General features: G+C 39.0%; 1 protein-coding gene and 1 pseudogene across 1 annotated transcript in view; both read right to left on the reverse strand.

Annotated features, from left to right (window-relative positions):
* Positions 1-16,716, reverse strand: part of SNX2 (sorting nexin 2) — a 488,692-nt gene that overhangs the window by 156,794 nt on the left and 315,182 nt on the right. The gene's annotated exons all lie outside the window — the stretch shown is intronic.
* Positions 954-15,520, reverse strand: LOC126956125 (arginine-fifty homeobox-like; annotated as a pseudogene).

The raw sequence follows: 16,716 nt of genomic DNA on the forward strand, positions 1-16,716 counted from the left end.
TCTCTGGTTACCTTGAAAAAAAAAAATTCTTTTGAACTGGATAACCCAGCTGGGTGCGATGGCTCACTCCTGTATTCCTAGCACTTTGGGAGGCTGAGGCAGGTGGATGATGTTAACTCCAGGAGTTCGAGACCAGCCTGGGCAACATGCAAAACTTTGCCTCCACGAAAAATACAAAAATTGGCTGGGCTCGGTGGCTCATGCCTGCAATCCCACACCACGGGAGGTCAAAGTGGGCGAATCATTGGAGGTCAGGAGTTCGAGACCAGCCTGGGCAACATGGTGAAACCCTGTCTCCACCAAAAACACAAATATTATCTGGGCATGGTGGCATGCACCTGTAATCCCAGCCACTAAGGGGGCTGAGGCAGGAGAACCACCTGAACCTCGGGAGGTGGAGGTTGCAGTGAGCCAAGATTCTGCCACTGCACTCCAGCCTGGGTGACAGTGCGAGACTCTGTCTCAAAAAACAAAAAACAAACAAAAAATTAGCCGAGTGTGGTGGCGGGCACTTGTAGTCCCAGCTACTCAGGAGGCTGAGGTGGGAGGATCACCTGAGCCCAGGAGGTCAAGGCTTTGGTGAGCCATGATTGTGCCACTGCATTCCAGCCTGGGTGACAGAGTGATTCCTAGTTTTAAAAAAATAAAGTGGATAACCCCGAAAACCACTGTCCTACTTTTAGAAACTCCAGGATAGTTTTGGGAGGGGAATTTTGGAGTCTCATTGGCCATGTAAGGGACTAGGAAGGCTTCTCAGGGAGAATTGTGGGGCTGATTGCGTAGTGCCCAGCTCTACTTGGAAATCTCTTTTCACAACATTTCCATGGAAATCAGAGACACAGACCCAGATGTTTGGGTTAAAACGAAACAAAGGAAACAATAGCTATGTACAAGAGGCAAGAAGACCTCTTTTTAAAATGGTCCATATTTATTAGTACTCTGGTCAGAGAAATTCAGTCTACCGTATTGGAGGTTTTCTGGAATTCCAGGCTGTCTGTTAGACTGTAGGCTTCAAAGCTTTGGCTTGTCATACTGGGCCAGGTTTGTGTGGGAGATAGGCCTACAGCTGGACCAGCAAAGTGCTGAGAGAGAAATCCTGTCCTCCTACCTGGTACCTTGTGGGTGAGAGATACTGATACAGACAGTGGAAAGAAGAGCTGGATATCTCATTCTCATCAGGAAGATTGTACAGTTCTATGATTTGGGATATGTCATAGGCATCGGAGTACAAAGCAGGAACTGGGGCCACCAGCCTCTCCCATTGAGTATCTTGCATTTGGAAGTCACTTGTGGGACTTTCAGTGAAGGTAGAGTTCCGGGCCCAGTTGGAAGGGTCTAAGGGCTGAGGTGGAAGGGAGCTGTAGAAATCTGAAACTACAGGAGAAAAAGCATAAAGACTGGGGGGTGTTCAGGGGAAGGTGGGCACATTCTTCTTGAATGGAAGGATCTGGTTTGCTTGCTTTGCTGATTGCTGCTGCTTCAATCTGAATTGCCAGTTCCTGAACCAAGCCTTTACTGTTGACTCCAGTAGGTTGAGTTTCAAAGCTAGTTTCTCCTGAAGGTTTCTATCTGGGAACACAGTCTGGCTAAACAGAGCTTCTAGCTCTTCATACTGTTGGTGGATGAACAAAGTACGTTTTTGATGCCTTCTCCATGTTGCTGTAGTCCCAGCTACTCGGGAGGCTGAGGTGGGAAGATCACTTGAAGCTGGGAGGTTGAGGCTGCAGTGAGTGGAGACCATGCCACTGCACTCCAGCTTGGATGACAGAGTGAAACTGGGATTAACTGGATCCTGTGGTGGTTCACCTTCATGTTGGAATCATTCCTGTTGATGATGGGTCTGAGTGGAAATTCTCTGGCTGGAAATTCTGTTCATCATGGTTTCTCAAATCTGTCATGAATCCCCTTAGACTAACCATTTTCAGTCCTGCGTGGTGTGTCTCTCGCTGGAAATGCAGTTTCCTTAGTGTATCCAAAAGTTTTAAAATAACAGCCGTATCCAACTCAACAATAAAAGAACAAATAACCCAATTAAACAATGGGCAAAGATGTGAATAGACATTTCTTCTAAGAAGATACATAAGTGGCCAATAAGCACATGAAAAAGATGCTCAATAAATATCATTAGTCACTAGGGAAATGCAAATCAAACCCACAACAAGATACCACTTCACACTCACCAGGATGGTGAATAAAAAAGACAGACAATGACAAGTGTTGGTAAGGATGTGGAAAAATTGGGATACTCATGCTTTGCTTGTGGGAATGTAAAATGATGCAACAGCTTTGGGAAACAGTTTGGCATTTCCCCCTAAAGTTAAACAGAGTTACCATTCGATCCTGCAGTCCCACTTCTGGATGTATACCCAAGAGAATTGGAAACATATGTTCACACAAAAACTTCTATACTAATAATGTATACATTATATCTATACAATGGAATATCATTCAGCCATAAAAAGGAAAGAAATATGAATACTTGATACGACAGGAATGAACCTTGAAAGCATTATGCTCCGTAGACACAAAAGGCCATATATTATATGATTCCACTTATATGACATGTCTGAAATAGACAAATCCATAGAGACAGAAGTAGGTTAGCGATTGCCAGGGGCTGGAGGGGAAGGGGAAAGGGAGTGACTAATGGATATGAGGCTTATTTTTGAGCTGATAAAAATGTTCTGGAATTAGATAGTGATGGTTGTACAACTTTGTGAATGTACTGAATGCACCAAACTGCACATTTTAAATGGGTGAATTTTATGATATTTGGATCACTGTAGATCTCAGTAAAAAATCCTTATCCAAGATGATGATAACACCTAACATTTATTGAAGGGTAGTGTAAGAAATTGTGCTACAAGTTTTATGAATTATTTAATTCTCTTAACAGTCACAGGGGTATGTGACTCTTATTATTTCTACCTTACAGAGGGGGAAACTGAGGCTTACAGAGAGTTACTAATTTGTCTACGTCACACAGCTTTTAATGCCAGACTTCAGTTTTGGTTTGATACCAGACTCGGGTTTTTACCACTATGCACTAGAGCCTCTGTAATAAGCATGACTAGACTTTGAATAATTTCCTGTTCTCTCTGTATTTGGGTCACTGGGTTCACCTTTGGTGTTTTTGGACCTTTTGATATTTTATTCCTTCAGGATTCTATAATTGGATGCTCTAGTGACCAGGAATAGGGAAAGATCTGTCTGGCAGTCCACTCCTCATCTCTCACTTCAATAAAGGACTTTGTTGAAGGCCAACTCCATCCCCTGTTTGCTCAAACATAATTCACTTGGAACAGCTCTTTGGATACTTCAATCTAAATGAAAGCCCTCCTTTTAGAGGTTCTCCTTGAACCGTATCCTTCTTTTTTATAGCACCTATTACAGTCAAGTAAAAATTCGATTAATAGCTGTCTTCCTCACTAGCCTACAAACTTCGTGATATTAGGGACCAATATAGTTTGAATGTTTGTTGCCTCCAAATCTCATGTTGAAATTTTGAGCTCCAGTGTTGAAGGTGAGCCCTAGTGGGAGGTGTTTGAGTCATGGAGGCTGATCTTTCATGAAAAGCTTTGTGCTGTCCTCATGGTAATGAGTGTCTTCTCAGTCTATTAGTTACCAGGAGATTTGATTGTTAAAAAAGAGCCTAACACCTTCTCTCCTCCCTCTTTCTCCCTCTCTCATCATACGATACATGGGTTCCCCTTTGCCTTCCACCATGAGTAGAAGCAGTCTGAAGTCTTCACAGGAAGCAGATGCTGGCGCTGTGCTTCTTGAATAAATTAGCCTCAGGTGTTCCTTTATCACAATGCAAATGAACTGAGGCAGGAACCTGTCTGCTTTGCTCACTATTGTACACTCAGAAAGTAGCCCTGAGCACACAGTAAGTACTCAGTAAGTATCAATTGAATAACTAAACACCAGCACAGTGTGAAGATGTCTGCCATTTTCACACTTCTCTACTGTCCTCTACTATACAGGGTTCCTTTTTAGAAATGTCTATGTTATTCCTCCGGCTTCTGGATCCAGTGCTTAAGCTCAGCATGGGAGTGCTTCAAGGCCACTGCTGGCTTGCACTGTCGGAAAGTGACGCACTAGTGGAAGGCTTTGGCTTCGGTTCTAACCTCAGAGACTTCTCTAAATGTTTCCCATGTGTTGTGCTCCTTCACTCTGACTGGGATTTTGGCTATCACCTAATTCCTTGCCTCCACTAGCCCTTATGACTGTCCATAATAACATTTCCCATGAGCTCCCCTATGATGCTAAAAAATTTTACACCTGGCAAATCTAACGCCACCACCTAACTGGTTAAGCATGTACACGGCAATATTCCCAGAATAGAAGCAAGCTGAACAATCCCAAAATGTTAATTTCCCTAGGTTATACGGCAAATAAGTGATAGAACCAGAATGAGAAACTTACTAGATTCTGAACTTTTTAAGGGATCTGTTTTGTGTATTTGTTTTCCTTACCATGCCCGGCACAGTCCCTGGCACTATTAGGAACTCATTAAATATTTCTTAAATAGAATCCAAAATTCTTTCTGGAGGGGACTCACATTCTCTTTTGCTTCAACAGATTCTCAAACCCCTCAGTATATCTCCCCTCAACTACTCTTTCTAAGTTTTTATAAGTTTTTAGATGTGATTGGAGCACCCAAATTCCAATGATGCCTAACCAAACCCACCAAAAGAGTCCCACTTTCTCATTTTTCATGTTGCTATTGTTGGTGCCACCATTTTTTATCCACCCAAGGTTGAAATCCACTTTTTAAATCTTTTTTATTCCACAATGAGTGGTTGAGTCCTATAGATTCTCCTTGTATAAAACCTTTGTGTTTTTCTTCATTTTCCACTGCTACCAGCCCAATGTAGACTCTCTATCTTTCAACTAGACTTACTGTGATAACAGCTTCTGATTTTCCCCACCTCTGAGCTCTCTCAAATGTGCTAGAGAATGGTTATTTTTTCTGGAATAATTTTTCTTACTCTGATAGGCTTTTCTCAAAAACTTTCAACAACTCCCCACACTATTTTGTCCAAATTAAAATCCCATGGAATCCAAAGTCCTTCAAAAGTGATTACAGCTTACTTTTTTGTCTTGATCTCTGCCTTTTAGGAGCACAATTCTCTGGGCAAACCAAAAGGTCCTCTTCAGCATTCCCTGGGCATTCCCTAATTCCCCACTTCATGCTACCTATGATTTATTCCTTATGCAAAAATGTCTATATCATGGCCTGAACATCGCAAATGAAAGCTCATCCCAGAATTTTTTCTTGATTCCTGCCCCCAAATGAGGTCTTGTCATCTTTTGACTTTGGAATGAGGAGTCAAATTTTTGTCACTCTTCTGTGGCATATCTGCTGTGTGTTGTAATTCATGGTGTGGATGGCATCTCCCCTAGGAGACAATCAAGTCAGATCCATGACTTACACAATTTTGTACCCTGTACCACCAAGCTAGTGCCTTTTAAATAGCAATTGTGGAATTTAAATAGCTCGTTTTTTTTTTTAATCATTCATTTCTTCTATTTACATACTAAAAATCATTTCTTTGTATTCAGCATCTTACAAAGCTGATAAGTCATGTATCTAAAGCTCATTGCTCAGTTCCTTCATATACTCTATGGACATAAACTGTTTAATAAACAGACAACATACAGAATGGGGGAAAAGCTTTGCAATCCATGCATCTGACAAATGTCTAATATCCAACGTCTATAAAGAACTTAAACAAATTTATAAGAAAAAAACAAATAACTCCATTAAAAAGTAAGCAAAGGACAGAACAAACACTTTTCTAAAGAAGACATACATGTGTCCAGTAAGCATATGAAAAAAAGCTCCACATCACTGATCAATAGAGAAATGCAAATCAAAACCCCAATGAGATACTATCTAACATCAGTCAGAATGACGGTTACTGAAAGTAAAAGAATAATGGATGGTGGTGAGGTTGTGGAGGAAAAAGAAATGCCTGCACACTGTTGGTGGGAGTTTAAATTCATTCAGCCATTGTGGAAGACAGTGTGGCAATTCCTCAGAGACCTAAAGACAGAAATACCATATGGCCCAGCAATCCTATTACTGGGTATAAACCCGAAGGAATAGAAATCATTCTATTATAAAGACACATGCATACCTATGTTCATTGTAGCACTATTCACAATAGAAAAGACATGGAATCAACCTAAATTCCCATCACTGATAGACTGGATAAAGAAAATGTGGTACATTATACACCATAGAATTCTATGCAGCCATAAAAAAGAATGAGATTATGTCCTTTGCAGGGACATGGATGGAGCTGGAGGCCATTATCCTTAGCAAACTAACACGGGAACAGAAAACCAAACACCACATGTTCTCACTTACAACTGGTAGCTAAATGATGAGAACGCATGGACACACAGAGGGGAACAACACACACTCCAGCCTTTCAGAGGGTGGAAGGTGAGAGGAGGGAGAGGATCGGAAAAATAACTAATGGGTACTAGGGTTAATACCTGGATGATGGCCGGGCACGGTGGCTCACGCCTGTAATCCCAGCACTTTGGGAGGCCAAGGCGGGTGGATCACGAGGTCAGGAGATCCAGACCATTCTGGCTAACACGGTGAAACACCGTCTCTACTAAAATACAAAAAATTAGCTGGGCATGGCGGCGGGCGCCTGTAGTCCCAGCTACTTGGAGGCTGAGGCAGGAGAATGGCGTAAACCCGGAAGGCGGAGCTTGCAGTGAGCCGAGATCCCGCCACTGCACTCCAGCCTGGGAGACAGAGCGAGACTCCGTCTCAAAAAAAAAAAAAAAAAAAAAAAAACCTGGATGGTGAAATAATCTGTACAACAAATACCCATAACACAAATATACCTATGCAACAAATCTGCACATGTACCCCTGAACTTAAAATAAAAATTAAGAAGGCCGGGAGCGGTGGCTCACGCCTGTAATCCCAGCACTTTGGGAGGCTGAGATGGGAGGATCACGAGGTCAGGAGATCAAGACCATCCTGGCTAACACGGTGAAAACCCATCTCCACTAAAAATACAAAAAATTAGCCGGGCATGGTGGCGGGCGCCTGTAGTCCCAGCTACTTGGGAGGCTGAGGCAGGAGAATGGCGTAAACCCGGGAGGCGGAGCTTGCAGTGAGCTGAGATCCGGCAACTGCACTCCAGCCTGAGTGACAGAGCGAGACTCCGTCTCAAAAAAAAAAAAAAAAAAAAAAAAAAAAAAAAAAAAGAGGAAAAAACTGTTTACTTTTATGCAGCCAAGGAACATACGAAAAAAAGCACATCATCACCGGTCATTAGAGAAATGCAAATCAAAACCACAATGAGATGCCATCTCATGCCAGTTAGAATGGCGATCATTAAAAAGTCTGGAAACAACAGATACTGGCGAGGATGTAGAGAAATAGGAACGCTTTTACACTGTGGGTGGGAGTGTAAATTAATTCAACCATTGTTGAAGACAGTGTGGCAATTCCTCAAGGATCTAGAACCAGAAATATCATTTGACCCAGCAATCCCATTAGTAGGTATATACCCAAAGGATTATAAGTCATTCTATTATAAAGACATATGCACATGTATGTTTACTGCAGCACTATTTACAATAGCAAAGACTTGGAACCAACCCAAATGCCCATCAATGATAGACTGCATAAAGAAAATGTGGTACATATACACCATGGAGTACTATGCAGCCATTAAAAAGAATGAGTTCATGTCCTTTGCAAGGACATGGATGAAGCTGGAAACCGTCATCCTCAGCAAACTAACACAGGAACAGAAAAGCAAACACTGCATGTTCTCACTCATAAGTGGAAGCTGAACAATGAGAACACATGGACACAGGGAGTGGAATATCAGATACCAGGGCGTGTCCAGGGGTTGGGGGCAGGGGAAGGAGAGCATTTAGACAAATACCTAATGCATGTAGAGCTTAAAACCTAGATGACGGGCTGATAGGTGCAGCAAACCACTATGGCACATGTATACCTATGTAATGAACCTGTAGGTTCTTCACGTGTATCCCAGAACTTAAAGTAAACAAACAAACATGCTATGGAAAAAAAAAAAAAAAAAAAAAAGAAGAAGAAAGAAAATATCAACTGTCGAAGGCATAGCATACAATGACTAAAAACTTTAGATAGTTGGCCAGGTGCAGTGGCTCATGCCTGTAATCCCAGCACTTTGGGAGGCCAAGGTGGGCAGATCACCCGAGGTCAGGAGTTCGAGACCAGCCTTCCCAACATGGCAAAACCCCGTCTCTACTAAACATACAAAAAATTAGCCAGGTGTCGTGGCAGACACCTGTAATCCCAGCTACTTGGGAGGCTGAGGCAGGAGAATCACTTGAACCTGGGAGGTGGTGGTTGCAGTGAGCCGAGATTGCTTCATTGCACTCCAGCCTGGGTGACAAGAGCAAAACTCCATCTCAAAAACAAACAAAACAACCCCAAAAAACAAACTTTAGATAGTTATTCCTAGTTTCAATTAATTTTGAATAGAAAAATACTGAGAGGAAAACTTAAAATATAACACAGACACAATGGAGCAGCCAAAAGACTAGTCCTAGCCTACCCCATGGAATGCAAATTTCTGGCGCCTAAAATACTGTTATCTTTTTGGCTGGTTTTGAGTGGCAGTGACTGGCATTAGTGGGATTCTACTCTCTCGGGGATGAAAAATGAAGTTTGAAAGAATGTTCATTACCATCAGGGTATGTGTTGACCAAACTAATTTTTTATCTGCCAAAATGTGTATACTGGCTTCTGTCTCATCTAGAGACCTCTGGAACTGGAAGTAATTGATCAAATTAGCCCAGCTATAATCCCCTACTAGTTCTGTTATGATTGTAGCTTGTTAACCTTAGTATACTGTTTATTTAAACCATGTGGATGACATCATGAAAACCACCCCCATTTCATCAAAGCAGGATGCAGATTATAAAAAACAATTTGGTTTCTAACCACTCTGAGATACAGTGTTTTTTCTTTTCTTTCCCATATTAAAAGATAAAACATAAAACCTCAGTTCTCAGCCATTTGATTTTCACTCCAGCTGGCCCTCCCCCAGTGAAATGGAAGCATTTTCATGTCATTTAGAATCAAGCAAACTAAAAATATCAAACAAGTTTGCTTCAGTCCTGGAAAAGGAGAACTGATGACAGAAACTGTTCTTTTGATTTTCCTCTTATCCTTCATTTGCCAAGTTCACTTTTCCATGCTGTATAATGGTTTCCTGCACCACAGCCTGGCAGATAATGCCCAGCAAGGTCCTTATGCTGGAAGTAGCTATAAGACTAGCATGCTATTTCCCCAATGCTGTGATTATTCTCCTCATATTCTTCTTGTATTCCTGTACAAGCGCTGATATGTTTTGATAAGAAAAATTGGTGCATATGTGTGCCATTCTCACCTTTTGAGGCATGCTAAGCTCCTTGGCTCCTATAGTGTTTCTGCTGTCACAGTTCCAACATCATTCCACAGACACAGCTTTCTTCTGAGTAAAATTATTAGCATCTATGAAGGCTAATTTTAAAATGTTAGTAAGAGACAAACTGGCAGTTCACAAGTAAGCCATTGCTTTACTGGGGGCATAAATATGAGCCAACACTCCAAAAGAGGAAATGAAATTCAAAAAAGTAATGGAATAAACGACAGCTTTACTCTGTAGGCACAGGCAATCTTTAATACTGTTTCAGCCTCCATTTCCTTAACATCTTGGATAATAAACCTACCTTTCAGATTGTGAGAATTCATTTGACCAACTAGACTTTCCATGTACTAGTAATCTTTGTTTAGGTGCTACAGGAGTTTAAAAATGTAGAAAGTCATGATCATTGTCCGTAAGAAATTGATAATCTAGTTCAACACTTCCAAAACTGTATTCTTTGGAAAATTTGTTCTAAGACATACTCTGTGAAAAAAGAATTCCATGTAGAGAGAAGTCTGACTTCCTTCTTGGAAAGACACAACATATTAAAGGCCCTGAAAAATTCTGAAGTAAAGAAATGTGTTAAATGTGCTTAATCTAGAGTTTACCAAATTTATTTGATCATAATCCCTTTTTGAATGTAATACCTATAAATGTCTCATGGAAAACATTTTGGAGAATGCTGGAATACTGGCTCAGTAGTTTGTTTACAGGGATTTCACACTTTATTTCCTTTGTATCACCAGAGACCTAACCACAATAAGTTCTTAAAAATATTTGTCTAAATGAATATACTGTCTAACCCAGGTAGTTAGAGCAGTACCTCCCAAACTCCAGTCCATAGATGGATTTGTGCTGTCTTGCATTAATATTTCTTGAGGAAATACGTATATATATATATTACACATATATAATTTACATAGTAAGTATATATATTAAAATATGTTAAACTGTTATAAATACATCCTGGGTTTTGATCCTGTAGTTTTCAACTCTATAGGTTTGGGGTTGGACCTGAGAATTTGCATTGAAAATTTCCCAGGGGATTCTTAATCATGGCTAGTTTAAGAATCACTGGTTGGTATATATACATAAAAATAAGACCAGAGCTTAACATTTGGTCTCCCTTAACTAAGGTTTTCTATTCCATGGTCACAAACTAAATTCTAGCCTTGAAAACACGTGTCCTTTGTAATCCATCACAGATGTGAATGAGCCTGGTCAAGTCCAAAGCACTGGGCCTGAAGGTTGATCAATAAAGTTATCTTCACATATAGAAAAAAGAGTAGTGTAATTTTTTTTTTTTCAGATTTAGCACAAACCTGTGATTTTGAGGAATGTGGAAGAGATATGAAATATTTCTGAAACTGAGAGGGTTTTTTGGACTGGTCTTTAAGATTGTTGCAATGATATTCCCGGCCATATGAATCCTCCCCAGAGTATAATAAGGTGGCCTTAAAACTTGGAAGGTTGGTCTGGAAGTTTGATATGACCATGAACTCAAACCTTGGGTGACAAGGCAGAGAAGATTATTTTTTTTTTCTACATCAGCATTGTAGATACTATACATCAGCAATAAAAAGTCCTGTAAGATCATAAACTTTATAGTCTCCCATGACAAAAATGTTCTATAAAGAAATAGAAATATATACTGAAACAGGTCCCTGTATTTTATACCCCAGATATCTGAGATCAGTCTTGTTTGGTCCCCTTCTTATAAAATTCAGTTTAAAAATAGCTCTGTTTCATGGTTATTTTTCATGTACTGCTGACAATCAGGGTTAATTGAGGGACAGTTTTTCCCCTGAAACAATCTGAAGTAAGATCTTTTAGGTGATGAAATCAGCCAAAGCAAGTGGTACTAACTTAGGAGATTTTGAAGAGCCTTTGATGTTATTTTCTGAGGATAAACAATCAGGAGAACTATAAGGATTGCACATTAGTTTTTTGTTTTAAAATAACTGTCTTTTTAAAAAAACAAGCTAGTAAAAAACTTTAAAGATTTAGTAGCAGACTATACTTTCACTTTTTTTGCTTAATAACCCAATTTGATCTTCATGATGAGATTATATTATGGAATAGAGCCTTTACAATGGTTTCCTCTGATTGGTTACAGAATTTTATACATCTTTGCAATTTAATGCTATGTAGTGATTAAAAATGATTACACAATTCTATATTAATTTACATGAAAAAATTTTTAAAAAGGAAAAAAAAGATGCTCAAGATAATTTGTTAAGTGAAAAAGCAGGATGCCAAACAGTATGATTTCATATGTGTATATTCCATATATTTAATGTATTGATTCAAAATGGAAATAATAGCTATAGTTAACATGAGACCATGTGCCAGGCACTGTTCCAAGCACTTACATATATTAACCTATTTAATTCTCATAACCACCCATTAAGAGTTCTTCTTTTTTTTTTTTTTTTTTTTTGAGACGGAGTCTCGCTCTGTCACCCAGGCTGGAGTGCAGTGGCCGGATCTCAGCTCACTGCAAGCTCCGCCTCCCGGGTTCACGCCATTCTCCGGCCTCAGCCTCCCGAGTAGCTGGGACTACAGGCGCCCGCCACCTCGCCCGGCTAGTTTTTTGTATTTCTTAATAGAGACGGGGTTTCACCGTGTTAGCCAGGATGGTCTCGATCTCCTGACCTCGTGATCCGCCCGTCTCCGCCTCCCAAAGTGCTGGGATTACAGGCTTGAGCCACCGCGCCCGGCCAGGAGTTCTTCTCTAATATTTCCCTCCTCCCTTCTCTTGAGAAACTGAATCACAAAGCCGCTTGCTTAGGGGCACAGAACTAGTAACTGGCAAATCTGGGATTTGAACCCTGGGCACTATGATTTCAGCAGCCTGCCCTCTTAACCACTTGGCTACAAGACATGTAAAAAATACTCATCCTATTTGAGAATGGTATAGTATGAGTTGTTTTCATTTCTTTATACCTTTATGGTTTGCTACTATGTCTTTTTCAGCCTATACGACTTTCATATTAGAAAAACAAAATTTTGGATGAAAACGAAGAACTCTTCCCTCACCAAAGAGCACAGTGATAAATGCAACAGAGCCTCAAATGACATCATGCTATTTAGCGGTCAGTCTAGCAATTTAAACAAAATTCTTCAAGGATTACATATTTTCTTAACATTACTGATAAGGATATAAAAACTCTGCAATGTAGTGAGTTCTCTAGTGAAAGATGAGTCAGTGGCAAAGAATTGGCAATGTAATCCAGTATATTAATAGCTTGCAGATCCTATAATCCAGTATATCCAGTTTTAAAAATGAATGGTGCATAACAGATAATACTAGTTAAAGTTAAACTACACAGAATGGATAAACTATACAGAATAGATAGCATAATTTTTGTATGGTGACATCTTGGTATCTGTGGGAGATTGGTTCCAGGACCCCCCTGGATACCAAAATCCAGGGATGTTCAAATCCCTCATATAAGATGGTATACTATTTTCATACAACCTACATACATCCTCCCAAATACTTTAAATCATATCCAGATTACTTGTAATACCTAATACAATGCAAATATTATGTAAATAGTTGCTATACTGTATTATTTAGGGAATAATGACAAGAAAACAAGTCTGCATATGTTCAGTACAGATGCAGCCATCAACTTTTTTCTGTCTGTATATTTTTGATCTGCAGTTGGTTTGATCCATGGATGTGGACCCACTGATATGGAGAACCAGCTGCATTTATTATGTTAAAAGATATTAGGGTGCAAATCTACTAGGTGAACATTCCCATGTGCTGCTCACCACCTGGATACCTAAAAACACTGCCCTCCACTTGGTCTGCTTAGTGGGTTCCCAGTGTTCTAGCTGGTATCTTCTCAGTGGATGAGGAAGAAAGGTCTTGAAGGGTAGTATTCTGAACGGTAATCTTTAAGTCCAACTCTTCTAAGAAATTTTTATAAAAGGCCAAAAAAATTCACATTGTCATGCTTCATGATTGCTAAGTAATGTAGAAAAACAACAGTCCCATCAGTGTGATGGCTTTGTTGTTTTATAAATCATGTCATTTGCGAATCAGAAAAATCCTCCTCTTCTGTAGATTATAGTGTAGCTTTGTTTTGTGTTAATCAATTAGATGTAGAAGAAATCTCAGGGAAGTATAATTTATTTTATTATTTTGGATAATCCAACAACTTAGTTCTTTAGCTGATATCAGATTACCATGGACTGCACTGGAAAGTCTCCAGGATCCTTGTAATACTACAATTGAAGCAGTGTTTGTTGAATAAATACCGTATGTATTTCCAGCAGAACTGTGCTAGAAGTGTTGGGAAAGGAAAAGAAACATTACCTGTCACTTCTGTCAGTCACATTGATTTCTTGTGTTCAACAGATTAAGGGAAAGTTAGACATTGCAATTTAGAAATTAAATATTTCCAATAGAGAGGAGGGAATTGTTAGGGCAATAATTAATAATTTGAAGGTTCAGTAGTCAACAGTTTGACTTGTAGGGTCATGTTTTTTGCTGCTCCTAAAACTGGGGAATTGGTGAAAAGAATATCAATAAGATAAAGTTGAGATCTTTTTCTGATTATAAACATAATACATACACTGCCAAAAAGTTAAACTATACAGAACAGTAGCAAGAAAAAAATTAGATAAAATCTCATTGCCCAGAGACAACTAATGTTCTTATTTTAGCATAACTCTAAACTTTTGTTACACACATTTCTTGCAAAAAAAGGACCAAAACTGTTTTAAAACTTAGTTTCTCAATAATATACCTTAAAATTTTTGTTAATAAATGTAATTCTACATTTTCATTTTAAATATAGTTGTTCATTTCGTTGTTTGAGAGTACCATAATAAATTATTTAACTTACCCTGTTTTTTTAGAGATTTGGGTTTTTCAAGTTTTATGGAATCTTACAATACCACCACACACACACACACACACACACACACACACAAACACACACACACATTTATGTTATATTTACATAACATGTATATGTATGTATTTTTGATCATTAATTTGATGATTTCCTTAGGATTAATTCCTGGAATTGGAATTGTTGCATCAAAGGGTAGGCATATTTGTCTTAACACAATATTGCCAAATTGCCCTCCAGAAAGGTATAGTCAGTTTATACCCTGACTCACAAAATGAGAGTGCTTGTATTGAGACCAATATCACCAATACTATGTATGAGGGGATCCAAAATTTCACAGAGGCTGAGTGTGGTGGCTCACATCTGTAATCCCAAGATTTTGGGAGGCCAAGGTGGGAGGACTGATTGAGCCCTGGAGTTCAGGACCAGCCTGGACAACATAGTGAGACTCCCATCTCTATATTTTAAAAAGTTAATGGAAAGACAGAATTAAAAGATAAAAATAAAAATATATAAACTTTAGTTCTCAACATAAGCTCCATCAAGTTCAAGACAGTTTTGTAAGCAATGATACCATTTAGTCCATCCTTAAAGAAGTGAGTGACCTTGGAATTTAATCATGTCAAAGCAGTTTTTTTCACATTATTAACTGAAGAAAAAAGGTGCCCTTTACAGATATTTTAAGATTAGGAAACAAAAAGAAGTCAGGAGGAGCCAAGTAGAAGTGTAAGGCAGATGTCTAATGGTTTTTCCATTGAAATTCTTACAAAATTGTCTTTGTTTGATGAGAGGAATGAGCAGAGCGGAGAAGACCTCTTCTGGTAAAGCTTTCTTGGACGATTTTCTGCTAAAGCCTTGGCTAACTTTCTCAAAACACTCTCATAGTAGGTAGATGTTATTGTTCTTTGGCCCTCCAGAAAGTCAACAAGCAAAATGCTTTGAGCCTTCCAAAAAACTGTTGCCATGTGATATGGTTTGGCTCTGTATCCTCACCCAAATCTCATGTTGAATTGTAATCCCCATGTGTTGGGAGAGGGGCCTGATGGGAGGTGACTGAATCATGGGGGCAGTTTTCCCCTTCCTGTTCTCATGATAGTGAGTTCTCATGAGATCTGGTTGTTTGAAAGTGTGTGGCACCTCTCTCTTCTCTCTCTCTATTGCTCTACCATGATAACACATGCTTGCTTACCCTTCACCTTCCACCATGATTGTAAGTTTCCTGAGGTCTCCCAGTCATGCTTCCTGTACAGCCTGTGGAACTGTAAGTCAATTAAACCTCTTTTCTGCATAAATTACCCAGTCTCAGGTAGTTCTTTATAGCAGTGTGAGAACAGACTGATACACCATGACCTTTGCTCTTGACTGGTCCACTTTTGCTTTGACCAGATCACTTCCACCTCTTGGTAGCCATTGCTTTGATTGTGCTTTCTCTTCAGGATTGTACTGGTAAAGCCATGTTCCATCTTCTGTTACAATTCTTTGAAGAAATGCTTCAGGATCTTCACCCCACTTATTTAAAATTGTCATTGAAAGCTCTGCTCTTGTCTGCAGTTCATCTGGTACAATAGTTTTGGCACCCATCCAGTAGAAAATTTGCTCCACTTTAATTTTTCAGTCAGAATTGTATAAGCTGAACCATTTGAGATATCTATGGTGCTGACTATTGTTTCTGCTGTTAATTGTTGGTCCTCCTCAATTAGGGCAGCAAAGGATTAATTTTTTCCTTTCAAATTGATGTGGATTGTCTGCTTCTGTGGGCTTCATCTTCACACCATTTCATCCCATCAGTGATTTCCCCATTCTTCCTCCCAAACTTCACCATAAATTTGATGTTTGTTCATGCTTCAATTTTAGCAGAATCATATTGTTCTGATAGTGGATCTTTTCAAACTGCTATCTTATCTTTCTTAGTGCTTCAAACTAGATCCTGTTCAGGTATGTTACAAGTTAGTATGAGTGCAAAAAAGTTGAAATCCACATATAGTTTCTTTATAATATGCATTTTCCATGAGCTTTTTGAACTCTCCTCATATTACCAGTTTAAAAACACTTGGGACTTTTCTAGGTAAAAAGTTTCTCTCCTCTTTTAAAATTTGCTTTCTGTCAATTACAAGTAAGGTTGAATATCTTTTTACATATTTAATGCACATTTTAATTCTTTCTTTTGTGACTTGCCCACTCATGGCCTTTGCCCACATTTTAATTTAGATATTAATCTTTTTCTTATAGATTTAAATTATTCTTTATATATTTATTATATTACTTTTCTGTTTGTCATACATGTCATAGATTTTTTCCCAGTTCATTTTGTATCTTTACTTATGTGTTCTTCTTTTTCTATACAGAACTTTTACATTTATAATTTTTTAAAATTTAAATAAAAGTTTTCCTAGGAGTCCCTG

This window comes from Macaca thibetana, chromosome 6 (assembly GCF_024542745.1).
Source record: "Macaca thibetana thibetana isolate TM-01 chromosome 6, ASM2454274v1, whole genome shotgun sequence".
NCBI lineage: Eukaryota > Metazoa > Chordata > Mammalia > Primates > Cercopithecidae > Macaca > Macaca thibetana.